At 46.6% G+C, this 24,740-nt stretch overlaps 15 non-coding genes and 1 pseudogene across 15 annotated transcripts; all 16 read left to right on the forward strand.

Moving 5' to 3' along the window:
* Positions 1-537: 537 nt before the first annotated feature.
* On the forward strand, positions 538-728 carry LOC142288968 (U2 spliceosomal RNA). The gene has a single exon (XR_012749546.1). It is a non-coding gene; the product is annotated as a U2 spliceosomal RNA (small nuclear RNA).
* A 1,387-nt stretch (positions 729-2,115) lies between these two features.
* Positions 2,116-2,257, forward strand: LOC142289002 (U2 spliceosomal RNA; annotated as a pseudogene).
* Positions 2,258-2,954: 697 nt separating this feature from the next.
* Positions 2,955-3,150, forward strand: LOC142289000 (U2 spliceosomal RNA). Its single transcript, XR_012749577.1, has one exon. It is a non-coding gene; the product is annotated as a U2 spliceosomal RNA (small nuclear RNA).
* A 1,387-nt stretch (positions 3,151-4,537) lies between these two features.
* On the forward strand, positions 4,538-4,728 carry LOC142288969 (U2 spliceosomal RNA). The gene has a single exon (XR_012749547.1). It is a non-coding gene; the product is annotated as a U2 spliceosomal RNA (small nuclear RNA).
* A 1,387-nt stretch (positions 4,729-6,115) lies between these two features.
* Positions 6,116-6,306, forward strand: LOC142288970 (U2 spliceosomal RNA). The gene has a single exon (XR_012749548.1). It is a non-coding gene; the product is annotated as a U2 spliceosomal RNA (small nuclear RNA).
* Positions 6,307-7,693: 1,387 nt separating this feature from the next.
* On the forward strand, positions 7,694-7,884 carry LOC142288995 (U2 spliceosomal RNA). The gene has a single exon (XR_012749572.1). It is a non-coding gene; the product is annotated as a U2 spliceosomal RNA (small nuclear RNA).
* Positions 7,885-9,271: 1,387 nt separating this feature from the next.
* On the forward strand, positions 9,272-9,462 carry LOC142288972 (U2 spliceosomal RNA). The gene has a single exon (XR_012749549.1). It is a non-coding gene; the product is annotated as a U2 spliceosomal RNA (small nuclear RNA).
* A 1,387-nt stretch (positions 9,463-10,849) lies between these two features.
* On the forward strand, positions 10,850-11,040 carry LOC142288973 (U2 spliceosomal RNA). The gene has a single exon (XR_012749550.1). It is a non-coding gene; the product is annotated as a U2 spliceosomal RNA (small nuclear RNA).
* A 1,387-nt stretch (positions 11,041-12,427) lies between these two features.
* On the forward strand, positions 12,428-12,618 carry LOC142288997 (U2 spliceosomal RNA). The gene has a single exon (XR_012749574.1). It is a non-coding gene; the product is annotated as a U2 spliceosomal RNA (small nuclear RNA).
* A 1,387-nt stretch (positions 12,619-14,005) lies between these two features.
* On the forward strand, positions 14,006-14,196 carry LOC142288975 (U2 spliceosomal RNA). Its single transcript, XR_012749552.1, has one exon. It is a non-coding gene; the product is annotated as a U2 spliceosomal RNA (small nuclear RNA).
* A 1,387-nt stretch (positions 14,197-15,583) lies between these two features.
* Positions 15,584-15,774, forward strand: LOC142288976 (U2 spliceosomal RNA). The gene has a single exon (XR_012749553.1). It is a non-coding gene; the product is annotated as a U2 spliceosomal RNA (small nuclear RNA).
* Positions 15,775-17,161: 1,387 nt separating this feature from the next.
* LOC142288977 (U2 spliceosomal RNA) lies at positions 17,162-17,352 on the forward strand. Its single transcript, XR_012749554.1, has one exon. It is a non-coding gene; the product is annotated as a U2 spliceosomal RNA (small nuclear RNA).
* Positions 17,353-18,739: 1,387 nt separating this feature from the next.
* Positions 18,740-18,930, forward strand: LOC142288978 (U2 spliceosomal RNA). The gene has a single exon (XR_012749555.1). It is a non-coding gene; the product is annotated as a U2 spliceosomal RNA (small nuclear RNA).
* A 1,387-nt stretch (positions 18,931-20,317) lies between these two features.
* Positions 20,318-20,508, forward strand: LOC142288979 (U2 spliceosomal RNA). The gene has a single exon (XR_012749556.1). It is a non-coding gene; the product is annotated as a U2 spliceosomal RNA (small nuclear RNA).
* A 1,387-nt stretch (positions 20,509-21,895) lies between these two features.
* Positions 21,896-22,086, forward strand: LOC142288980 (U2 spliceosomal RNA). The gene has a single exon (XR_012749557.1). It is a non-coding gene; the product is annotated as a U2 spliceosomal RNA (small nuclear RNA).
* A 1,387-nt stretch (positions 22,087-23,473) lies between these two features.
* On the forward strand, positions 23,474-23,664 carry LOC142288981 (U2 spliceosomal RNA). The gene has a single exon (XR_012749558.1). It is a non-coding gene; the product is annotated as a U2 spliceosomal RNA (small nuclear RNA).
* The last annotated feature ends 1,076 nt before the right edge of the window (positions 23,665-24,740 follow it).

Consider the following 24,740-nt stretch of genomic DNA (forward strand, 5'->3'; position numbering starts at 1 on the left):
CTGCCTAGAAAACAAGCTGCGCAGAAGAAGTTGTTCTTTGGGTGGGAGGGTGGGCTAGTGGAAGGAGGGGGCAATCTCTTTTTTTCCCGGGTGGTAGGGGGATGACAGGAGAAGGGAAGCGGGTGGTGAGAAAGGTACAGAGGGCAGGGTTTGGGGGCTGGGAAGGAAAGGGAAAAGATTAGGGTTTGGGGATGATGAAAGGGCTTTCTACGGGTAAGGATGGCAAAGGGTGGCAGTGACGGAAAGTCAGGCAACCTGTCCTGTCCGTCTTTTTGTATCGTGAATTGGAAAGACTGCAAGGGGGAGGGGAGTTGCTTGCGCCCTAAAGGAGGAGTTATTCAGATTCATTGCAGTGGGCGGCGGCTGCAAAACGCACCATTCTTCTTGTTTTTGCTCTGCAAAGCAGCCTTTTCAAGGGTTGGCTTGGGTGACAAAATGTCTTGTGTAGGCGTGGGTTTGTCTCCCTCTCGCTCTCTCTCCCTAAGATGTGTCCGGCATAGGCCAGGGTGCCACTCGAGGCCCAAACCAATTCTGGTTATCGCTTCTCGGCCTTTTGGCTAAGATCAAGTGTAGTATCTGTTCTTATCAGTTTAATATCTGATACGTCCCCTATCTGGGGACCATATATTAAATGGATTTTTAGAACAGGGAGATGGAAAAAGAGCTTGCTCTGTCCACTCCACGCATTGACCTGGTATTGCAGTACCTCCAGGAACGGTGCACCCCTTCTTAACCCAGTTTCCAAAAGCAGAACTCAATTCACCTGATTCATATTAGCCCGATTTAATGAATTGGAAGAAAGCATACGTCTTCATATGCACCTCAATTTGGCCCATTCACTTTTCACACTTCCTCCTTTTGTTTTTTATCTTTCACACTTTTGACTTTCTTTATTCATCCAAATAGCAAACTCATCACCACTCAACCTGACCAACTCGGCTATGTCCCCGTGCTGCAGTTCTCTGTCTTATCTAGATCATTTGCAATTGAATGGAATAGATCCCTTTTGGACAAAGTGGATTCACCTGCTGCTGCAGTGACCACAGGTGTGATAAGATCTAGAATTGGCATCTGGTGCGATCTCTCCGCTTCCACTCCAAAGAAAGTTACCTGTTTATTCCTATCATGCATTGGTTTTTGGGGTTTTCTTTGAGTAATGATGATCTCTTTAGTAGTCTGTTGGCGCCCTCTCCTGGAGGAATAGTTTGCTTGCTCTTGGACATTCTAAAAGAGAGGTCATGATAGACATTGAGCTTCTGAGCTCAATTGGGGACAGTCATGGGTGATGAATGTTTGCAACCTACTGCGAAGCCTCATACCGCAATATAAGGAACGTCAAATACTAAGAAAGGGCGGCCTATGAAAGAATTACTACTTTCAATAAGTACACTTAAACGGCTAATTGGGAATAGAAAAACTGTAAAAAGCCCTCTGAGAAAGCCCCCCTCTAACCTTTGATAGTAAGCTTTTCTGTAGTCTGCCTGTTGATGTATTTTCCGTTTGAACTGTGCACAACATGAAGAGACGGAACACTGGCGGCTTGTCACAATGCCCCCCGATGACATCACAATAGCGCTGCTGCCTAGAAAACAAGCTGCGCAGAAGAAGTTGTTCTTTGGGTGGGAGGGTGGGCTAGTGGAAGGAGGGGGCAATCTCTTTTTTTCCCGGGTGGTAGGGGGATGACAGGAGAAGGGAAGCGGGTGGTGAGAAAGGTACAGAGGGCAGGGTTTGGGGGCTGGGAAGGAAAGGGAAAAGATTAGGGTTTGGGGATGATGAAAGGGCTTTCTACGGGTAAGGATGGCAAAGGGTGGCAGTGACGGAAAGTCAGGCAACCTGTCCTGTCCGTCTTTTTGTATCGTGAATTGGAAAGACTGCAAGGGGGAGGGGAGTTGCTTGCGCCCTAAAGGAGGAGTTATTCAGATTCATTGCAGTGGGCGGCGGCTGCAAAACGCACCATTCTTCTTGTTTTTGCTCTGCAAAGCAGCCTTTTCAAGGGTTGGCTTGGGTGACAAAATGTCTTGTGTAGGCGTGGGTTTGTCTCCCTCTCGCTCTCTCTCCCTAAGATGTGTCCGGCATAGGCCAGGGTGCCACTCGAGGCCCAAACCAATTCTGGTTATCGCTTCTCGGCCTTTTGGCTAAGATCAAGTGTAGTATCGTTCGAAAAGGTGGTTTAAGGCTCCGGCCACCTTAGTACAATGATGCAATGCACACTGGAAGGTTGCGCTTGTTAGTACTTTGGGAGGATAGTATATCCATCTAGAGGAAACCATGGCCCTACCAGGATCGAGGCTATTAGACTGAGTAAGTGTGGGGGCTATGGTGCAATGTGCCCCAGGATTGACGACCCTGGAGTGAGTCTGAGCTTGCTGGCTTTGGACCCCGGCAAGCCTTGGGCTCTGTAGCACACCGTACCTTGCCCTTTCATACTTTCTGAGCATATTGCTCTATCCCGGCCTTCTGGCTAGGAAGGGAAATTTTTAAAATCATGGTCGGAGGTCCGTTCAGCTTTGGGCTGAGAAACCAACACCCGGTTGGAGGTCCGGGTCAGCTTCGGCTGAGAAACCAACACCCGGTTGGAGGTCCGGGTCAGCTTCGGCTGAGAAACCAACACCCGGTTGGAGGTCCGGGTCAGCTTCGGCTGAGAAACCAACACCCGGTTGGAGGTCCGGTTAGCCTTGGGCTGAGAAACCAACACCGGTTGACGGTCCGGGCAGTTTCGGCTGCGAAACCAACAACTAGTAGCTCTCTACTCCACTTGGGTAAGATGCCTGGGTGGACGCTGGGAGCAACGACAAGGCTCAACCAGGCTTCGGCTTGGGGGAGCACCGAAGATCCCTGACCCTTGCTGTGGCCTTCTGGCTCGGAGGGACGGGGTTGATTTTTGGGGACCCTCTCCTCACGGAGGGGTCCACACGAATCCTAGCCTTTGCACTGTTTTTGGTGTGACTTCGGTCATGCATTTTTTGCGGTGCTTTGGAAAGCTTCATTAAATCAAAATCTGTTCTTATCAGTTTAATATCTGATACGTCCCCTATCTGGGGACCATATATTAAATGGATTTTTAGAACAGGGAGATGGAAAAAGAGCTTGCTCTGTCCACTCCACGCATTGACCTGGTATTGCAGTACCTCCAGGAACGGTGCACCCCTTCTTAACCCAGTTTCCAAAAGCAGAACTCAATTCACCTGATTCATATTAGCCCGATTTAATGAATTGGAAGAAAGCATACGTCTTCATATGCACCTCAATTTGGCCCATTCACTTTTCACACTTCCTCCTTTTGTTTTTTATCTTTCACACTTTTGACTTTCTTTATTCATCCAAATAGCAAACTCATCACCACTCAACCTGACCAACTCGGCTATGTCCCCGTGCTGCAGTTCTCTGTCTTATCTAGATCATTTGCAATTGAATGGAATAGATCCCTTTTGGACAAAGTGGATTCACCTGCTGCTGCAGTGACCACAGGTGTGATAAGATCTAGAATTGGCATCTGGTGCGATCTCTCCGCTTCCACTCCAAAGAAAGTTACCTGTTTATTCCTATCATGCATTGGTTTTTGGGGTTTTCTTTGAGTAATGATGATCTCTTTAGTAGTCTGTTGGCGCCCTCTCCTGGAGGAATAGTTTGCTTGCTCTTGGACATTCTAAAAGAGAGGTCATGATAGACATTGAGCTTCTGAGCTCAATTGGGGACAGTCATGGGTGATGAATGTTTGCAACCTACTGCGAAGCCTCATACCGCAATATAAGGAACGTCAAATACTAAGAAAGGGCGGCCTATGAAAGAATTACTACTTTCAATAAGTACACTTAAACGGCTAATTGGGAATAGAAAAACTGTAAAAAGCCCTCTGAGAAAGCCCCCCTCTAACCTTTGATAGTAAGCTTTTCTGTAGTCTGCCTGTTGATGTATTTTCCGTTTGAACTGTGCACAACATGAAGAGACGGAACACTGGCGGCTTGTCACAATGCCCCCCGATGACATCACAATAGCGCTGCTGCCTAGAAAACAAGCTGCGCAGAAGAAGTTGTTCTTTGGGTGGGAGGGTGGGCTAGTGGAAGGAGGGGGCAATCTCTTTTTTTCCCGGGTGGTAGGGGGATGACAGGAGAAGGGAAGCGGGTGGTGAGAAAGGTACAGAGGGCAGGGTTTGGGGGCTGGGAAGGAAAGGGAAAAGATTAGGGTTTGGGGATGATGAAAGGGCTTTCTACGGGTAAGGATGGCAAAGGGTGGCAGTGACGGAAAGTCAGGCAACCTGTCCTGTCCGTCTTTTTGTATCGTGAATTGGAAAGACTGCAAGGGGGAGGGGAGTTGCTTGCGCCCTAAAGGAGGAGTTATTCAGATTCATTGCAGTGGGCGGCGGCTGCAAAACGCACCATTCTTCTTGTTTTTGCTCTGCAAAGCAGCCTTTTCAAGGGTTGGCTTGGGTGACAAAATGTCTTGTGTAGGCGTGGGTTTGTCTCCCTCTCGCTCTCTCTCCCTAAGATGTGTCCGGCATAGGCCAGGGTGCCACTCGAGGCCCAAACCAATTCTGGTTATCGCTTCTCGGCCTTTTGGCTAAGATCAAGTGTAGTATCTGTTCTTATCAGTTTAATATCTGATACGTCCCCTATCTGGGGACCATATATTAAATGGATTTTTAGAACAGGGAGATGGAAAAAGAGCTTGCTCTGTCCACTCCACGCATTGACCTGGTATTGCAGTACCTCCAGGAACGGTGCACCCCTTCTTAACCCAGTTTCCAAAAGCAGAACTCAATTCACCTGATTCATATTAGCCCGATTTAATGAATTGGAAGAAAGCATACGTCTTCATATGCACCTCAATTTGGCCCATTCACTTTTCACACTTCCTCCTTTTGTTTTTTATCTTTCACACTTTTGACTTTCTTTATTCATCCAAATAGCAAACTCATCACCACTCAACCTGACCAACTCGGCTATGTCCCCGTGCTGCAGTTCTCTGTCTTATCTAGATCATTTGCAATTGAATGGAATAGATCCCTTTTGGACAAAGTGGATTCACCTGCTGCTGCAGTGACCACAGGTGTGATAAGATCTAGAATTGGCATCTGGTGCGATCTCTCCGCTTCCACTCCAAAGAAAGTTACCTGTTTATTCCTATCATGCATTGGTTTTTGGGGTTTTCTTTGAGTAATGATGATCTCTTTAGTAGTCTGTTGGCGCCCTCTCCTGGAGGAATAGTTTGCTTGCTCTTGGACATTCTAAAAGAGAGGTCATGATAGACATTGAGCTTCTGAGCTCAATTGGGGACAGTCATGGGTGATGAATGTTTGCAACCTACTGCGAAGCCTCATACCGCAATATAAGGAACGTCAAATACTAAGAAAGGGCGGCCTATGAAAGAATTACTACTTTCAATAAGTACACTTAAACGGCTAATTGGGAATAGAAAAACTGTAAAAAGCCCTCTGAGAAAGCCCCCCTCTAACCTTTGATAGTAAGCTTTTCTGTAGTCTGCCTGTTGATGTATTTTCCGTTTGAACTGTGCACAACATGAAGAGACGGAACACTGGCGGCTTGTCACAATGCCCCCCGATGACATCACAATAGCGCTGCTGCCTAGAAAACAAGCTGCGCAGAAGAAGTTGTTCTTTGGGTGGGAGGGTGGGCTAGTGGAAGGAGGGGGCAATCTCTTTTTTTCCCGGGTGGTAGGGGGATGACAGGAGAAGGGAAGCGGGTGGTGAGAAAGGTACAGAGGGCAGGGTTTGGGGGCTGGGAAGGAAAGGGAAAAGATTAGGGTTTGGGGATGATGAAAGGGCTTTCTACGGGTAAGGATGGCAAAGGGTGGCAGTGACGGAAAGTCAGGCAACCTGTCCTGTCCGTCTTTTTGTATCGTGAATTGGAAAGACTGCAAGGGGGAGGGGAGTTGCTTGCGCCCTAAAGGAGGAGTTATTCAGATTCATTGCAGTGGGCGGCGGCTGCAAAACGCACCATTCTTCTTGTTTTTGCTCTGCAAAGCAGCCTTTTCAAGGGTTGGCTTGGGTGACAAAATGTCTTGTGTAGGCGTGGGTTTGTCTCCCTCTCGCTCTCTCTCCCTAAGATGTGTCCGGCATAGGCCAGGGTGCCACTCGAGGCCCAAACCAATTCTGGTTATCGCTTCTCGGCCTTTTGGCTAAGATCAAGTGTAGTATCTGTTCTTATCAGTTTAATATCTGATACGTCCCCTATCTGGGGACCATATATTAAATGGATTTTTAGAACAGGGAGATGGAAAAAGAGCTTGCTCTGTCCACTCCACGCATTGACCTGGTATTGCAGTACCTCCAGGAACGGTGCACCCCTTCTTAACCCAGTTTCCAAAAGCAGAACTCAATTCACCTGATTCATATTAGCCCGATTTAATGAATTGGAAGAAAGCATACGTCTTCATATGCACCTCAATTTGGCCCATTCACTTTTCACACTTCCTCCTTTTGTTTTTTATCTTTCACACTTTTGACTTTCTTTATTCATCCAAATAGCAAACTCATCACCACTCAACCTGACCAACTCGGCTATGTCCCCGTGCTGCAGTTCTCTGTCTTATCTAGATCATTTGCAATTGAATGGAATAGATCCCTTTTGGACAAAGTGGATTCACCTGCTGCTGCAGTGACCACAGGTGTGATAAGATCTAGAATTGGCATCTGGTGCGATCTCTCCGCTTCCACTCCAAAGAAAGTTACCTGTTTATTCCTATCATGCATTGGTTTTTGGGGTTTTCTTTGAGTAATGATGATCTCTTTAGTAGTCTGTTGGCGCCCTCTCCTGGAGGAATAGTTTGCTTGCTCTTGGACATTCTAAAAGAGAGGTCATGATAGACATTGAGCTTCTGAGCTCAATTGGGGACAGTCATGGGTGATGAATGTTTGCAACCTACTGCGAAGCCTCATACCGCAATATAAGGAACGTCAAATACTAAGAAAGGGCGGCCTATGAAAGAATTACTACTTTCAATAAGTACACTTAAACGGCTAATTGGGAATAGAAAAACTGTAAAAAGCCCTCTGAGAAAGCCCCCCTCTAACCTTTGATAGTAAGCTTTTCTGTAGTCTGCCTGTTGATGTATTTTCCGTTTGAACTGTGCACAACATGAAGAGACGGAACACTGGCGGCTTGTCACAATGCCCCCCGATGACATCACAATAGCGCTGCTGCCTAGAAAACAAGCTGCGCAGAAGAAGTTGTTCTTTGGGTGGGAGGGTGGGCTAGTGGAAGGAGGGGGCAATCTCTTTTTTTCCCGGGTGGTAGGGGGATGACAGGAGAAGGGAAGCGGGTGGTGAGAAAGGTACAGAGGGCAGGGTTTGGGGGCTGGGAAGGAAAGGGAAAAGATTAGGGTTTGGGGATGATGAAAGGGCTTTCTACGGGTAAGGATGGCAAAGGGTGGCAGTGACGGAAAGTCAGGCAACCTGTCCTGTCCGTCTTTTTGTATCGTGAATTGGAAAGACTGCAAGGGGGAGGGGAGTTGCTTGCGCCCTAAAGGAGGAGTTATTCAGATTCATTGCAGTGGGCGGCGGCTGCAAAACGCACCATTCTTCTTGTTTTTGCTCTGCAAAGCAGCCTTTTCAAGGGTTGGCTTGGGTGACAAAATGTCTTGTGTAGGCGTGGGTTTGTCTCCCTCTCGCTCTCTCTCCCTAAGATGTGTCCGGCATAGGCCAGGGTGCCACTCGAGGCCCAAACCAATTCTGGTTATCGCTTCTCGGCCTTTTGGCTAAGATCAAGTGTAGGATCTGTTCTTATCAGTTTAATATCTGATACGTCCCCTATCTGGGGACCATATATTAAATGGATTTTTAGAACAGGGAGATGGAAAAAGAGCTTGCTCTGTCCACTCCACGCATTGACCTGGTATTGCAGTACCTCCAGGAACGGTGCACCCCTTCTTAACCCAGTTTCCAAAAGCAGAACTCAATTCACCTGATTCATATTAGCCCGATTTAATGAATTGGAAGAAAGCATACGTCTTCATATGCACCTCAATTTGGCCCATTCACTTTTCACACTTCCTCCTTTTGTTTTTTATCTTTCACACTTTTGACTTTCTTTATTCATCCAAATAGCAAACTCATCACCACTCAACCTGACCAACTCGGCTATGTCCCCGTGCTGCAGTTCTCTGTCTTATCTAGATCATTTGCAATTGAATGGAATAGATCCCTTTTGGACAAAGTGGATTCACCTGCTGCTGCAGTGACCACAGGTGTGATAAGATCTAGAATTGGCATCTGGTGCGATCTCTCCGCTTCCACTCCAAAGAAAGTTACCTGTTTATTCCTATCATGCATTGGTTTTTGGGGTTTTCTTTGAGTAATGATGATCTCTTTAGTAGTCTGTTGGCGCCCTCTCCTGGAGGAATAGTTTGCTTGCTCTTGGACATTCTAAAAGAGAGGTCATGATAGACATTGAGCTTCTGAGCTCAATTGGGGACAGTCATGGGTGATGAATGTTTGCAACCTACTGCGAAGCCTCATACCGCAATATAAGGAACGTCAAATACTAAGAAAGGGCGGCCTATGAAAGAATTACTACTTTCAATAAGTACACTTAAACGGCTAATTGGGAATAGAAAAACTGTAAAAAGCCCTCTGAGAAAGCCCCCCTCTAACCTTTGATAGTAAGCTTTTCTGTAGTCTGCCTGTTGATGTATTTTCCGTTTGAACTGTGCACAACATGAAGAGACGGAACACTGGCGGCTTGTCACAATGCCCCCCGATGACATCACAATAGCGCTGCTGCCTAGAAAACAAGCTGCGCAGAAGAAGTTGTTCTTTGGGTGGGAGGGTGGGCTAGTGGAAGGAGGGGGCAATCTCTTTTTTTCCCGGGTGGTAGGGGGATGACAGGAGAAGGGAAGCGGGTGGTGAGAAAGGTACAGAGGGCAGGGTTTGGGGGCTGGGAAGGAAAGGGAAAAGATTAGGGTTTGGGGATGATGAAAGGGCTTTCTACGGGTAAGGATGGCAAAGGGTGGCAGTGACGGAAAGTCAGGCAACCTGTCCTGTCCGTCTTTTTGTATCGTGAATTGGAAAGACTGCAAGGGGGAGGGGAGTTGCTTGCGCCCTAAAGGAGGAGTTATTCAGATTCATTGCAGTGGGCGGCGGCTGCAAAACGCACCATTCTTCTTGTTTTTGCTCTGCAAAGCAGCCTTTTCAAGGGTTGGCTTGGGTGACAAAATGTCTTGTGTAGGCGTGGGTTTGTCTCCCTCTCGCTCTCTCTCCCTAAGATGTGTCCGGCATAGGCCAGGGTGCCACTCGAGGCCCAAACCAATTCTGGTTATCGCTTCTCGGCCTTTTGGCTAAGATCAAGTGTAGTATCTGTTCTTATCAGTTTAATATCTGATACGTCCCCTATCTGGGGACCATATATTAAATGGATTTTTAGAACAGGGAGATGGAAAAAGAGCTTGCTCTGTCCACTCCACGCATTGACCTGGTATTGCAGTACCTCCAGGAACGGTGCACCCCTTCTTAACCCAGTTTCCAAAAGCAGAACTCAATTCACCTGATTCATATTAGCCCGATTTAATGAATTGGAAGAAAGCATACGTCTTCATATGCACCTCAATTTGGCCCATTCACTTTTCACACTTCCTCCTTTTGTTTTTTATCTTTCACACTTTTGACTTTCTTTATTCATCCAAATAGCAAACTCATCACCACTCAACCTGACCAACTCGGCTATGTCCCCGTGCTGCAGTTCTCTGTCTTATCTAGATCATTTGCAATTGAATGGAATAGATCCCTTTTGGACAAAGTGGATTCACCTGCTGCTGCAGTGACCACAGGTGTGATAAGATCTAGAATTGGCATCTGGTGCGATCTCTCCGCTTCCACTCCAAAGAAAGTTACCTGTTTATTCCTATCATGCATTGGTTTTTGGGGTTTTCTTTGAGTAATGATGATCTCTTTAGTAGTCTGTTGGCGCCCTCTCCTGGAGGAATAGTTTGCTTGCTCTTGGACATTCTAAAAGAGAGGTCATGATAGACATTGAGCTTCTGAGCTCAATTGGGGACAGTCATGGGTGATGAATGTTTGCAACCTACTGCGAAGCCTCATACCGCAATATAAGGAACGTCAAATACTAAGAAAGGGCGGCCTATGAAAGAATTACTACTTTCAATAAGTACACTTAAACGGCTAATTGGGAATAGAAAAACTGTAAAAAGCCCTCTGAGAAAGCCCCCCTCTAACCTTTGATAGTAAGCTTTTCTGTAGTCTGCCTGTTGATGTATTTTCCGTTTGAACTGTGCACAACATGAAGAGACGGAACACTGGCGGCTTGTCACAATGCCCCCCGATGACATCACAATAGCGCTGCTGCCTAGAAAACAAGCTGCGCAGAAGAAGTTGTTCTTTGGGTGGGAGGGTGGGCTAGTGGAAGGAGGGGGCAATCTCTTTTTTTCCCGGGTGGTAGGGGGATGACAGGAGAAGGGAAGCGGGTGGTGAGAAAGGTACAGAGGGCAGGGTTTGGGGGCTGGGAAGGAAAGGGAAAAGATTAGGGTTTGGGGATGATGAAAGGGCTTTCTACGGGTAAGGATGGCAAAGGGTGGCAGTGACGGAAAGTCAGGCAACCTGTCCTGTCCGTCTTTTTGTATCGTGAATTGGAAAGACTGCAAGGGGGAGGGGAGTTGCTTGCGCCCTAAAGGAAGAGTTATTCAGATTCATTGCAGTGGGCGGCGGCTGCAAAACGCACCATTCTTCTTGTTTTTGCTCTGCAAAGCAGCCTTTTCAAGGGTTGGCTTGGGTGACAAAATGTCTTGTGTAGGCGTGGGTTTGTCTCCCTCTCGCTCTCTCTCCCTAAGATGTGTCCGGCATAGGCCAGGGTGCCACTCGAGGCCCAAACCAATTCTGGTTATCGCTTCTCGGCCTTTTGGCTAAGATCAAGTGTAGTATCTGTTCTTATCAGTTTAATATCTGATACGTCCCCTATCTGGGGACCATATATTAAATGGATTTTTAGAACAGGGAGATGGAAAAAGAGCTTGCTCTGTCCACTCCACGCATTGACCTGGTATTGCAGTACCTCCAGGAACGGTGCACCCCTTCTTAACCCAGTTTCCAAAAGCAGAACTCAATTCACCTGATTCATATTAGCCCGATTTAATGAATTGGAAGAAAGCATACGTCTTCATATGCACCTCAATTTGGCCCATTCACTTTTCACACTTCCTCCTTTTGTTTTTTATCTTTCACACTTTTGACTTTCTTTATTCATCCAAATAGCAAACTCATCACCACTCAACCTGACCAACTCGGCTATGTCCCCGTGCTGCAGTTCTCTGTCTTATCTAGATCATTTGCAATTGAATGGAATAGATCCCTTTTGGACAAAGTGGATTCACCTGCTGCTGCAGTGACCACAGGTGTGATAAGATCTAGAATTGGCATCTGGTGCGATCTCTCCGCTTCCACTCCAAAGAAAGTTACCTGTTTATTCCTATCATGCATTGGTTTTTGGGGTTTTCTTTGAGTAATGATGATCTCTTTAGTAGTCTGTTGGCGCCCTCTCCTGGAGGAATAGTTTGCTTGCTCTTGGACATTCTAAAAGAGAGGTCATGATAGACATTGAGCTTCTGAGCTCAATTGGGGACAGTCATGGGTGATGAATGTTTGCAACCTACTGCGAAGCCTCATACCGCAATATAAGGAACGTCAAATACTAAGAAAGGGCGGCCTATGAAAGAATTACTACTTTCAATAAGTACACTTAAACGGCTAATTGGGAATAGAAAAACTGTAAAAAGCCCTCTGAGAAAGCCCCCCTCTAACCTTTGATAGTAAGCTTTTCTGTAGTCTGCCTGTTGATGTATTTTCCGTTTGAACTGTGCACAACATGAAGAGACGTAACACTGGCGGCTTGTCACAATGCCCCCCGATGACATCACAATAGCGCTGCTGCCTAGAAAACAAGCTGCGCAGAAGAAGTTGTTCTTTGGGTGGGAGGGTGGGCTAGTGGAAGGAGGGGGCAATCTCTTTTTTTCCTGGGTGGTAGGGGGATGACAGGAGAAGGGAAGCGGGTGGTGAGAAAGGTACAGAGGGCAGGGTTTGGGGGCTGGGAAGGAAAGGGAAAAGATTAGGGTTTGGGGATGATGAAAGGGCTTTCTACGGGTAAGGATGGCAAAGGGTGGCAGTGACGGAAAGTCAGGCAACCTGTCCTGTCCGTCTTTTTGTATCGTGAATTGGAAAGACTGCAAGGGGGAGGGGAGTTGCTTGCGCCCTAAAGGAGGAGTTATTCAGATTCATTGCAGTGGGCGGCGGCTGCAAAACGCACCATTCTTCTTGTTTTTGCTCTGCAAAGCAGCCTTTTCAAGGGTTGGCTTGGGTGACAAAATGTCTTGTGTAGGCGTGGGTTTGTCTCCCTCTCGCTCTCTCTCCCTAAGATGTGTCCGGCATAGGCCAGGGTGCCACTCGAGGCCCAAACCAATTCTGGTTATCGCTTCTCGGCCTTTTGGCTAAGATCAAGTGTAGGATCTGTTCTTATCAGTTTAATATCTGATACGTCCCCTATCTGGGGACCATATATTAAATGGATTTTTAGAACAGGGAGATGGAAAAAGAGCTTGCTCTGTCCACTCCACGCATTGACCTGGTATTGCAGTACCTCCAGGAACGGTGCACCCCTTCTTAACCCAGTTTCCAAAAGCAGAACTCAATTCACCTGATTCATATTAGCCCGATTTAATGAATTGGAAGAAAGCATACGTCTTCATATGCACCTCAATTTGGCCCATTCACTTTTCACACTTCCTCCTTTTGTTTTTTATCTTTCATACTTTTGACTTTCTTTATTCATCCAAATAGCAAACTCATCACCACTCAACCTGACCAACTCGGCTATGTCCCCGTGCTGCAGTTCTCTGTCTTATCTAGATCATTTGCAATTGAATGGAATAGATCCCTTTTGGACAAAGTGGATTCACCTGCTGCTGCAGTGACCACAGGTGTGATAAGATCTAGAATTGGCATCTGGTGCGATCTCTCCGCTTCCACTCCAAAGAAAGTTACCTGTTTATTCCTATCATGCATTGGTTTTTGGGGTTTTCTTTGAGTAATGATGATCTCTTTAGTAGTCTGTTGGCGCCCTCTCCTGGAGGAATAGTTTGCTTGCTCTTGGACATTCTAAAAGAGAGGTCATGATAGACATTGAGCTTCTGAGCTCAATTGGGGACAGTCATGGGTGATGAATGTTTGCAACCTACTGCGAAGCCTCATACCGCAATATAAGGAACGTCAAATACTAAGAAAGGGCGGCCTATGAAAGAATTACTACTTTCAATAAGTACACTTAAACGGCTAATTGGGAATAGAAAAACTGTAAAAAGCCCTCTGAGAAAGCCCCCCTCTAACCTTTGATAGTAAGCTTTTCTGTAGTCTGCCTGTTGATGTATTTTCCGTTTGAACTGTGCACAACATGAAGAGACGGAACACTGGCGGCTTGTCACAATGCCCCCCGATGACATCACAATAGCGCTGCTGCCTAGAAAACAAGCTGCGCAGAAGAAGTTGTTCTTTGGGTGGGAGGGTGGGCTAGTGGAAGGAGGGGGCAATCTCTTTTTTTCCCGGGTGGTAGGGGGATGACAGGAGAAGGGAAGCGGGTGGTGAGAAAGGTACAGAGGGCAGGGTTTGGGGGCTGGGAAGGAAAGGGAAAAGATTAGGGTTTGGGGATGATGAAAGGGCTTTCTACGGGTAAGGATGGCAAAGGGTGGCAGTGACGGAAAGTCAGGCAACCTGTCCTGTCCGTCTTTTTGTATCGTGAATTGGAAAGACTGCAAGGGGGAGGGGAGTTGCTTGCGCCCTAAAGGAGGAGTTATTCAGATTCATTGCAGTGGGCGGCGGCTGCAAAACGCACCATTCTTCTTGTTTTTGCTCTGCAAAGCAGCCTTTTCAAGGGTTGGCTTGGGTGACAAAATGTCTTGTGTAGGCGTGGGTTTGTCTCCCTCTCGCTCTCTCTCCCTAAGATGTGTCCGGCATAGGCCAGGGTGCCACTCGAGGCCCAAACCAATTCTGGTTATCGCTTCTCGGCCTTTTGGCTAAGATCAAGTGTAGTATCTGTTCTTATCAGTTTAATATCTGATACGTCCCCTATCTGGGGACCATATATTAAATGGATTTTTAGAACAGGGAGATGGAAAAAGAGCTTGCTCTGTCCACTCCACGCATTGACCTGGTATTGCAGTACCTCCAGGAACGGTGCACCCCTTCTTAACCCAGTTTCCAAAAGCAGAACTCAATTCACCTGATTCATATTAGCCCGATTTAATGAATTGGAAGAAAGCATACGTCTTCATATGCACCTCAATTTGGCCCATTCACTTTTCACACTTCCTCCTTTTGTTTTTTATCTTTCACACTTTTGACTTTCTTTATTCATCCAAATAGCAAACTCATCACCACTCAACCTGACCAACTCGGCTATGTCCCCGTGCTGCAGTTCTCTGTCTTATCTAGATCATTTGCAATTGAATGGAATAGATCCCTTTTGGACAAAGTGGATTCACCTGCTGCTGCAGTGACCACAGGTGGGATAAGATCTAGAATTGGCATCTGGTGCGATCTCTCCGCTTCCACTCCAAAGAAAGTTACCTGTTTATTCCTATCATGCATTGGTTTTTGGGGTTTTCTTTGAGTAATGATGATCTCTTTAGTAGTCTGTTGGCGCCCTCTCCTGGAGGAATAGTTTGCTTGCTCTTGGACATTCTAAAAGAGAGGTCATGATAGACATTGAGCTTCTGAGCTCAATTGGGGACAGTCATGGGTGATGAATGTTTGCAACCTACTGCGAAGCCTCATACCGCAATATAAGGAACGTCAAATACTAAGAAAGGGCGGCCTATGAAAGAATTACTACTTTCAATAAGTACACTTAAACGGCTAATTGGGAATAGAAAAACTGTAAAAAGCCCTCTGAGAAAGCCCCCCTCTAACCTTTGATAGTAAGCTTTTCTGTAGTCTGCCTGTTGATGTATTTTCCGTTTGAACTGTGCACAACATGAAGAGACGGAACACTGGCGGCTTGTCACAATGCCCCCCGATGACATCACAATAGCGCTGCTGCCTAGAAAACAAGCTGCGCAGAAGAAGTTGTTCTTTGGGTGGGAGGGTGGGCTAGTGGAAGGAGGGGGCAATCTCTTTTTTTCCCGGGTGGTAGGGGGATGACAGGAGAAGGGAAGCGGGTGGTGAGAAAGGTACAGAGGGCAGGGTTTGGGGGCTGGGAAGGAAAGGGAAAAGATTAGGGTTTGGGGATGATGAAAGGGCTTTCTACGGGTAAGGATGGCAAAGGGTGGCAGTGACGGAAAGTCAGGCAACCTGTCCTGTCCGTCTTTTTGTATCGTGAATTGGAAAGACTGCAAGGGGGAGGGGAGTTGCTTGCGCCCTAAAGGAAGAGTTATTCAGATTCATTGCAGTGGGCGGCGGCTGCAAAACGCACCATTCTTCTTGTTTTTGCTCTGCAAAGCAGCCTTTTCAAGGGTTGGCTTGGGTGACAAAATGTCTTGTGTAGGCGTGGGTTTGTCTCCCTCTCGCTCTCTCTCCCTAAGATGTGTCCGGCATAGGCCAGGGTGCCACTCGAGGCCCAAACCAATTCTGGTTATCGCTTCTCGGCCTTTTGGCTAAGATCAAGTGTAGTATCTGTTCTTATCAGTTTAATATCTGATACGTCCCCTATCTGGGGACCATATATTAAATGGATTTTTAGAACAGGGAGATGGAAAAAGAGCTTGCTCTGTCCACTCCACGCATTGACCTGGTATTGCAGTACCTCCAGGAACGGTGCACCCCTTCTTAACCCAGTTTCCAAAAGCAGAACTCAATTCACCTGATTCATATTAGCCCGATTTAATGAATTGGAAGAAAGCATACGTCTTCATATGCACCTCAATTTGGCCCATTCACTTTTCACACTTCCTCCTTTTGTTTTTTATCTTTCACACTTTTGACTTTCTTTATTCATCCAAATAGCAAACTCATCACCACTCAACCTGACCAACTCGGCTATGTCCCCGTGCTGCAGTTCTCTGTCTTATCTAGATCATTTGCAATTGAATGGAATAGATCCCTTTTGGACAAAGTGGATTCACCTGCTGCTGCAGTGACCACAGGTGTGATAAGATCTAGAATTGGCATCTGGTGCGATCTCTCCGCTTCCACTCCAAAGAAAGTTACCTGTTTATTCCTATCATGCATTGGTTTTTGGGGTTTTCTTTGAGTAATGATGATCTCTTTAGTAGTCTGTTGGCGCCCTCTCCTGGAGGAATAGTTTGCTTGCTCTTGGACATTCTAAAAGAGAGGTCATGATAGACATTGAGCTTCTGAGCTCAATTGGGGACAGTCATGGGTGATGAATGTTTGCAACCTACTGCGAAGCCTCATACCGCAATATAAGGAACGTCAAATACTAAGAAAGGGCGGCCTATGAAAGAATTACTACTTTCAATAAGTACACTTAAACGGCTAATTGGGAATAGAAAAACTGTAAAAAGCCCTCTGAGAAAGCCCCCCTCTAACCTTTGATAGTAAGCTTTTCTGTAGTCTGCCTGTTGATGTATTTTCCGTTTGAACTGTGCACAACATGAAGAGACGGAACACTGGCGGCTTGTCACAATGCCCCCCGATGACATCACAATAGCGCTGCTGCCTAGAAAACAAGCTGCGCAGAAGAAGTTGTTCTTTGGGTGGGAGGGTGGGCTAGTGGAAGGAGGGGGCAATCTCTTTTTTTCCCGGGTGGTAGGGGGATGACAGGAGAAGGGAAGCGGGTGGTGAGAAAGGTACAGAGGGCAGGGTTTGGGGGCTGGGAAGGAAAGGGAAAAGATTAGGGTTTGGGGATGATGAAAGGGCTTTCTACGGGTAAGGATGGCAAAGGGTGGCAGTGACGGAAAGTCAGGCAACCTGTCCTGTCCGTCTTTTTGTATCGTGAATTGGAAAGACTGCAAGGGGGAGGGGAGTTGCTTGCGCCCTAAAGGAGGAGTTATTCAGATTCATTGCAGTGGGCGGCGGCTGCAAAACGCACCATTCTTCTTGTTTTTGCTCTGCAAAGCAGCCTTTTCAAGGGTTGGCTTGGGTGACAAAATGTCTTGTGTAGGCGTGGGTTTGTCTCCCTCTCGCTCTCTCTCCCTAAGATGTGTCCGGCATAGGCCAGGGTGCCACTCGAGGCCCAAACCAATTCTGGTTATCGCTTCTCGGCCTTTTGGCTAAGATCAAGTGTAGTATCTGTTCTTATCAGTTTAATATCTGATACGTCCCCTATCTGGGGACCATATATTAAATGGATTTTTAGAACAGGGAGATGGAAAAAGAGCTTGCTCTGTCCACTCCACGCATTGACCTGGTATTGCAGTACCTCCAGGAACGGTGCACCCCTTCTTAACCCAGTTTCCAAAAGCAGAACTCAATTCACCTGATTCATATTAGCCCGATTTAATGAATTGGAAGAAAGCATACGTCTTCATATGCACCTCAATTTGGCCCATTCACTTTTCACACTTCCTCCTTTTGTTTTTTATCTTTCACACTTTTGACTTTCTTTATTCATCCAAATAGCAAACTCATCACCACTCAACCTGACCAACTCGGCTATGTCCCCGTGCTGCAGTTCTCTGTCTTATCTAGATCATTTGCAATTGAATGGAATAGATCCCTTTTGGACAAAGTGGATTCACCTGCTGCTGCAGTGACCACAGGTGTGATAAGATCTAGAATTGGCATCTGGTGCGATCTCTCCGCTTCCACTCCAAAGAAAGTTACCTGTTTATTCCTATCATGCATTGGTTTTTGGGGTTTTCTTTGAGTAATGATGATCTCTTTAGTAGTCTGTTGGCGCCCTCTCCTGGAGGAATAGTTTGCTTGCTCTTGGACATTCTAAAAGAGAGGTCATGATAGACATTGAGCTTCTGAGCTCAATTGGGGACAGTCATGGGTGATGAATGTTTGCAACCTACTGCGAAGCCTCATACCGCAATATAAGGAACGTCAAATACTAAGAAAGGGCGGCCTATGAAAGAATTTCTACTTTCAATAAGTACACTTAAACGGCTAATTGGGAATAGAAAAACTGTAAAAAGCCCTCTGAGAAAGCCCCCCTCTAACCTTTGATAGTAAGCTTTTCTGTAGTCTGCCTGTTGATGTATTTTCCGTTTGAACTGTGCACAACATGAAGAGACGGAACACTGGCGGCTTGTCACAATGCCCCCCGATGACATCACAATAGCGCTGCTGCCTAGAAAACAAGCTGCGCAGAAGAAGTTGTTCTTTGGGTGGGAGGGTGGGCTAGTGGAAGGAGGGGGCAATCTCTTTTTTTCCCGGGTGGTAGGGGGATGACAGGAGAAGGGAAGCGGGTGGTGAGAAAGGTACAGAGGGCAGGGTTTGGGGGCTGGGAAGGAAAGGGAAAAGATTAGGGTTTGGGGATGATGAAAGGGCTTTCTACGGGTAAGGATGGCAAAGGGTGGCAGTGACGGAAAGTCAGGCAACCTGTCCTGTCCGTCTTTTTGTATCGTGAATTGGAAAGACTGCAAGGGGGAGGGGAGTTGCTTGCGCCCTAAAGGAGGAGTTATTCAGATTCATTGCAGTGGGCGGCGGCTGCAAAACGCACCATTCTTCTTGTTTTTGCTCTGCAAAGCAGCCTTTTCAAGGGTTGGCTTGGGTGACAAAATGTCTTGTGTAGGCGTGGGTTTGTCTCCCTCTCGCTCTCTCTCCCTAAGATGTGTCCGGCATAGGCCAGGGTGCCACTCGAGGCCCAAACCAATTCTGGTTATCGCTTCTCGGCCTTTTGGCTAAGATCAAGTGTAGTATCTGTTCTTATCAGTTTAATATCTGATACGTCCCCTATCTGGGGACCATATATTAAATGGATTTTTAGAACAGGGAGATGGAAAAAGAGCTTGCTCTGTCCACTCCACGCATTGACCTGGTATTGCAGTACCTCCAGGAACGGTGCACCCCTTCTTAACCCAGTTTCCAAAAGCAGAACTCAATTCACCTGATTCATATTAGCCCGATTTAATGAATTGGAAGAAAGCATACGTCTTCATATGCACCTCAATTTGGCCCATTCACTTTTCACACTTCCTCCTTTTGTTTTTTATCTTTCACACTTTTGACTTTCTTTATTCATCCAAATAGCAAACTCATCACCACTCAACCTGACCAACTCGGCTATGTCCCCGTGCTGCAGTTCTCTGTCTTATCTAGATCATTTGCAATTGAATGGAATAGATCCCTTTTGGACAAAGTGGATTCACCTGCTGCTGCAGTGACCACAGGTGTGATAAGATCTAGAATTGGCATCTGGTGCGATCTCTCCGCTTCCACTCCAAAGAAAGTTACCTGTTTATTCCTATCATGCATTGGTTTTTGGGGTTTTCTTTGAGTAATGATGATCTCTTTAGTAGTCTGTTGGCGCCCTCTCCTGGAGGAATAGTTTGCTTGCTCTTGGACATTCTAAAAGAGAGGTCATGATAGACATTGAGCTTCTGAGCTCAATTGGGGACAGTCATGGGTGATGAATGTTTGCAACCTACTGCGAAGCCTCATACCGCAATATAAGGAACGTCAAATACTAAGAAAGGGCGGCCTATGAAAGAATTACTACTTTCAATAAGTACACTTAAACGGCTAATTGGGAATAGAAAAACTGTAAAAAGCCCTCTGAGAAAGCCCCCCTCTAACCTTTGATAGTAAGCTTTTCTGTAGTCTGCCTGTTGATGTATTTTCCGTTTGAACTGTGCACAACATGAAGAGACGGAACACTGGCGGCTTGTCACAATGCCCCCCGATGACATCACAATAGCGCTGCTGCCTAGAAAACAAGCTGCGCAGAAGAAGTTGTTCTTTGGGTGGGAGGGTGGGCTAGTGGAAGGAGGGGGCAATCTCTTTTTTTCCCGGGTGGTAGGGGGATGACAGGAGAAGGGAAGCGGGTGGTGAGAAAGGTACAGAGGGCAGGGTTTGGGGGCTGGGAAGGAAAGGGAAAAGATTAGGGTTTGGGGATGATGAAAGGGCTTTCTACGGGTAAGGATGGCAAAGGGTGGCAGTGACGGAAAGTCAGGCAACCTGTCCTGTCCGTCTTTTTGTATCGTGAATTGGAAAGACTGCAAGGGGGAGGGGAGTTGCTTGCGCCCTAAAGGAGGAGTTATTCAGATTCATTGCAGTGGGCGGCGGCTGCAAAACGCACCATTCTTCTTGTTTTTGCTCTGCAAAGCAGCCTTTTCAAGGGTTGGCTTGGGTGACAAAATGTCTTGTGTAGGCGTGGGTTTGTCTCCCTCTCGCTCTCTCTCCCTAAGATGTGTCCGGCATAGGCCAGGGTGCCACTCGAGGCCCAAACCAATTCTGGTTATCGCTTCTCGGCCTTTTGGCTAAGATCAAGTGTAGTATCTGTTCTTATCAGTTTAATATCTGATACGTCCCCTATCTGGGGACCATATATTAAATGGATTTTTAGAACAGGGAGATGGAAAAAGAGCTTGCTCTGTCCACTCCACGCATTGACCTGGTATTGCAGTACCTCCAGGAACGGTGCACCCCTTCTTAACCCAGTTTCCAAAAGCAGAACTCAATTCACCTGATTCATATTAGCCCGATTTAATGAATTGGAAGAAAGCATACGTCTTCATATGCACCTCAATTTGGCCCATTCACTTTTCACACTTCCTCCTTTTGTTTTTTATCTTTCACACTTTTGACTTTCTTTATTCATCCAAATAGCAAACTCATCACCACTCAACCTGACCAACTCGGCTATGTCCCCGTGCTGCAGTTCTCTGTCTTATCTAGATCATTTGCAATTGAATGGAATAGATCCCTTTTGGACAAAGTGGATTCACCTGCTGCTGCAGTGACCACAGGTGTGATAAGATCTAGAATTGGCATCTGGTGCGATCTCTCCGCTTCCACTCCAAAGAAAGTTACCTGTTTATTCCTATCATGCATTGGTTTTTGGGGTTTTCTTTGAGTAATGATGATCTCTTTAGTAGTCTGTTGGCGCCCTCTCCTGGAGGAATAGTTTGCTTGCTCTTGGACATTCTAAAAGAGAGGTCATGATAGACATTGAGCTTCTGAGCTCAATTGGGGACAGTCATGGGTGATGAATGTTTGCAACCTACTGCGAAGCCTCATACCGCAATATAAGGAACGTCAAATACTAAGAAAGGGCGGCCTATGAAAGAATTACTACTTTCAATAAGTACACTTAAACGGCTAATTGGGAATAGAAAAACTGTAAAAAGCCCTCTGAGAAAGCCCCCCTCTAACCTTTGATAGTAAGCTTTTCTGTAGTCTGCCTGTTGATGTATTTTCCGTTTGAACTGTGCACAACATGAAGAGACGGAACACTGGCGGCTTGTCACAATGCCCCCCGATGACATCACAATAGCGCTGCTGCCTAGAAAACAAGCTGCGCAGAAGAAGTTGTTCTTTGGGTGGGAGGGTGGGCTAGTGGAAGGAGGGGGCAATCTCTTTTTTTCCCGGGTGGTAGGGGGATGACAGGAGAAGGGAAGCGGGTGGTGAGAAAGGTACAGAGGGCAGGGTTTGGGGGCTGGGAAGGAAAGGGAAAAGATTAGGGTTTGGGGATGATGAAAGGGCTTTCTACGGGTAAGGATGGCAAAGGGTGGCAGTGACGGAAAGTCAGGCAACCTGTCCTGTCCGTCTTTTTGTATCGTGAATTGGAAAGACTGCAAGGGGGAGGGGAGTTGCTTGCGCCCTAAAGGAGGAGTTATTCAGATTCATTGCAGTGGGCGGCGGCTGCAAAACGCACCATTCTTCTTGTTTTTGCTCTGCAAAGCAGCCTTTTCAAGGGTTGGCTTGGGTGACAAAATGTCTTGTGTAGGCGTGGGTTTGTCTCCCTCTCGCTCTCTCTCCCTAAGATGTGTCCGGCATAGGCCAGGGTGCCACTCGAGGCCCAAACCAATTCTGGTTATCGCTTCTCGGCCTTTTGGCTAAGATCAAGTGTAGTATCTGTTCTTATCAGTTTAATATCTGATACGTCCCCTATCTGGGGACCATATATTAAATGGATTTTTAGAACAGGGAGATGGAAAAAGAGCTTGCTCTGTCCACTCCACGCATTGACCTGGTATTGCAGTACCTCCAGGAACGGTGCACCCCTTCTTAACCCAGTTTCCAAAAGCAGAACTCAATTCACCTGATTCATATTAGCCCGATTTAATGAATTGGAAGAAAGCATACGTCTTCATATGCACCTCAATTTGGCCCATTCACTTTTCACACTTCCTCCTTTTGTTTTTTATCTTTCACACTTTTGACTTTCTTTATTCATCCAAATAGCAAACTCATCACCACTCAACCTGACCAACTCGGCTATGTCCCCGTGCTGCAGTTCTCTGTCTTATCTAGATCATTTGCAATTGAATGGAATAGATCCCTTTTGGACAAAGTGGATTCACCTGCTGCTGCAGTGACCACAGGTGTGATAAGATCTAGAATTGGCATCTGGTGCGATCTCTCCGCTTCCACTCCAAAGAAAGTTACCTGTTTATTCCTATCATGCATTGGTTTTTGGGGTTTTCTTTGAGTAATGATGATCTCTTTAGTAGTCTGTTGGCGCCCTCTCCTGGAGGAATAGTTTGCTTGCTCTTGGACATTCTAAAAGAGAGGTCATGATAGACATTGAGCTTCTGAGCTCAATTGGGGACAGTCATGGGTGATGAATGTTTGCAACCTACTGCGAAGCCTCATACCGCAATATAAGGAACGTCAAATACTAAGAAAGGGCGGCCTATGAAAGAATTACTACTTTCAATAAGTACACTTAAACGGCTAATTGGGAATAGAAAAACTGTAAAAAGCCCTCTGAGAAAGCCCCCCTCTAACCTTTGATAGTAAGCTTTTCTGTAGTCTGCCTGTTGATGTATTTTCCGTTTGAACTGTGCACAACATGAAGAGACGGAACACTGGCGGCTTGTCACAATGCCCCCCGATGACATCACAATAGCGCTGCTGCCTAGAAAACAAGCTGCGCAGAAGAAGTTGTTCTTTGGGTGGGAGGGTGGGCTAGTGGAAGGAGGGGGCAATCTCTTTTTTTCCCGGGTGGTAGGGGGATGACAGGAGAAGGGAAGCGGGTGGTGAGAAAGGTACAGAGGGCAGGGTTTGGGGGCTGGGAAGGAAAGGGAAAAGATTAGGGTTTGGGGATGATGAAAGGGCTTTCTACGGGTAAGGATGGCAAAGGGTGGCAGTGACGGAAAGTCAGGCAACCTGTCCTGTCCGTCTTTTTGTATCGTGAATTGGAAAGACTGCAAGGGGGAGGGGAGTTGCTTGCGCCCTAAAGGAGGAGTTATTCAGATTCATTGCAGTGGGCGGCGGCTGCAAAACGCACCATTCTTCTTGTTTTTGCTCTGCAAAGCAGCCTTTTCAAGGGTTGGCTTGGGTGACAAAATGTCTTGTGTAGGCGTGGGTTTGTCTCCCTCTCGCTCTCTCTCCCTAAGATGTGTCCGGCATAGGCCAGGGTGCCACTCGAGGCCCAAACCAATTCTGGTTATCGCTTCTCGGCCTTTTGGCTAAGATCAAGTGTAGTATCTGTTCTTATCAGTTTAATATCTGATACGTCCCCTATCTGGGGACCATATATTAAATGGATTTTTAGAACAGGGAGATGGAAAAAGAGCTTGCTCTGTCCACTCCACGCATTGACCTGGTATTGCAGTACCTCCAGGAACGGTGCACCCCTTCTTAACCCAGTTTCCAAAAGCAGAACTCAATTCACCTGATTCATATTAGCCCGATTTAATGAATTGGAAGAAAGCATACGTCTTCATATGCACCTCAATTTGGCCCATTCACTTTTCACACTTCCTCCTTTTGTTTTTTATCTTTCACACTTTTGACTTTCTTTATTCATCCAAATAGCAAACTCATCACCACTCAACCTGACCAACTCGGCTATGTCCCCGTGCTGCAGTTCTCTGTCTTATCTAGATCATTTGCAATTGAATGGAATAGATCCCTTTTGGACAAAGTGGATTCACCTGCTGCTGCAGTGACCACAGGTGTGATAAGATCTAGAATTGGCATCTGGTGCGATCTCTCCGCTTCCACTCCAAAGAAAGTTACCTGTTTATTCCTATCATGCATTGGTTTTTGGGGTTTTCTTTGAGTAATGATGATCTCTTTAGTAGTCTGTTGGCGCCCTCTCCTGGAGGAATAGTTTGCTTGCTCTTGGACATTCTAAAAGAGAGGTCATGATAGACATTGAGCTTCTGAGCTCAATTGGGGACAGTCATGGGTGATGAATGTTTGCAACCTACTGCGAAGCCTCATACCGCAATATAAGGAACGTCAAATACTAAGAAAGGGCGGCCTATGAAAGAATTACTACTTTCAATAAGTACACTTAAACGGCTAATTGGGAATAGAAAAACTGTAAAAAGCCCTCTGAGAAAGCCCCCCTCTAACCTTTGATAGTAAGCTTTTCTGTAGTCTGCCTGTTGATGTATTTTCCGTTTGAACTGTGCACAACATGAAGAGACGGAACACTGGCGGCTTGTCACAATGCCCCCCGATGACATCACAATAGCGCTGCTGCCTAGAAAACAAGCTGCGCAGAAGAAGTTGTTCTTTGGGTGGGAGGGTGGGCTAGTGGAAGGAGGGGGCAATCTCTTTTTTTCCCGGGTGGTAGGGGGATGACAGGAGAAGGGAAGCGGGTGGTGAGAAAGGTACAGAGGGCAGGGTTTGGGGGCTGGGAAGGAAAGGGAAAAGATTAGGGTTTGGGGATGATGAAAGGGCTTTCTACGGGTAAGGATGGCAA

This window comes from Anomaloglossus baeobatrachus, unplaced genomic scaffold (genome assembly GCF_048569485.1).
Source record: "Anomaloglossus baeobatrachus isolate aAnoBae1 unplaced genomic scaffold, aAnoBae1.hap1 Scaffold_883, whole genome shotgun sequence".
Classification (NCBI taxonomy): domain Eukaryota; kingdom Metazoa; phylum Chordata; class Amphibia; order Anura; family Aromobatidae; genus Anomaloglossus; species Anomaloglossus baeobatrachus.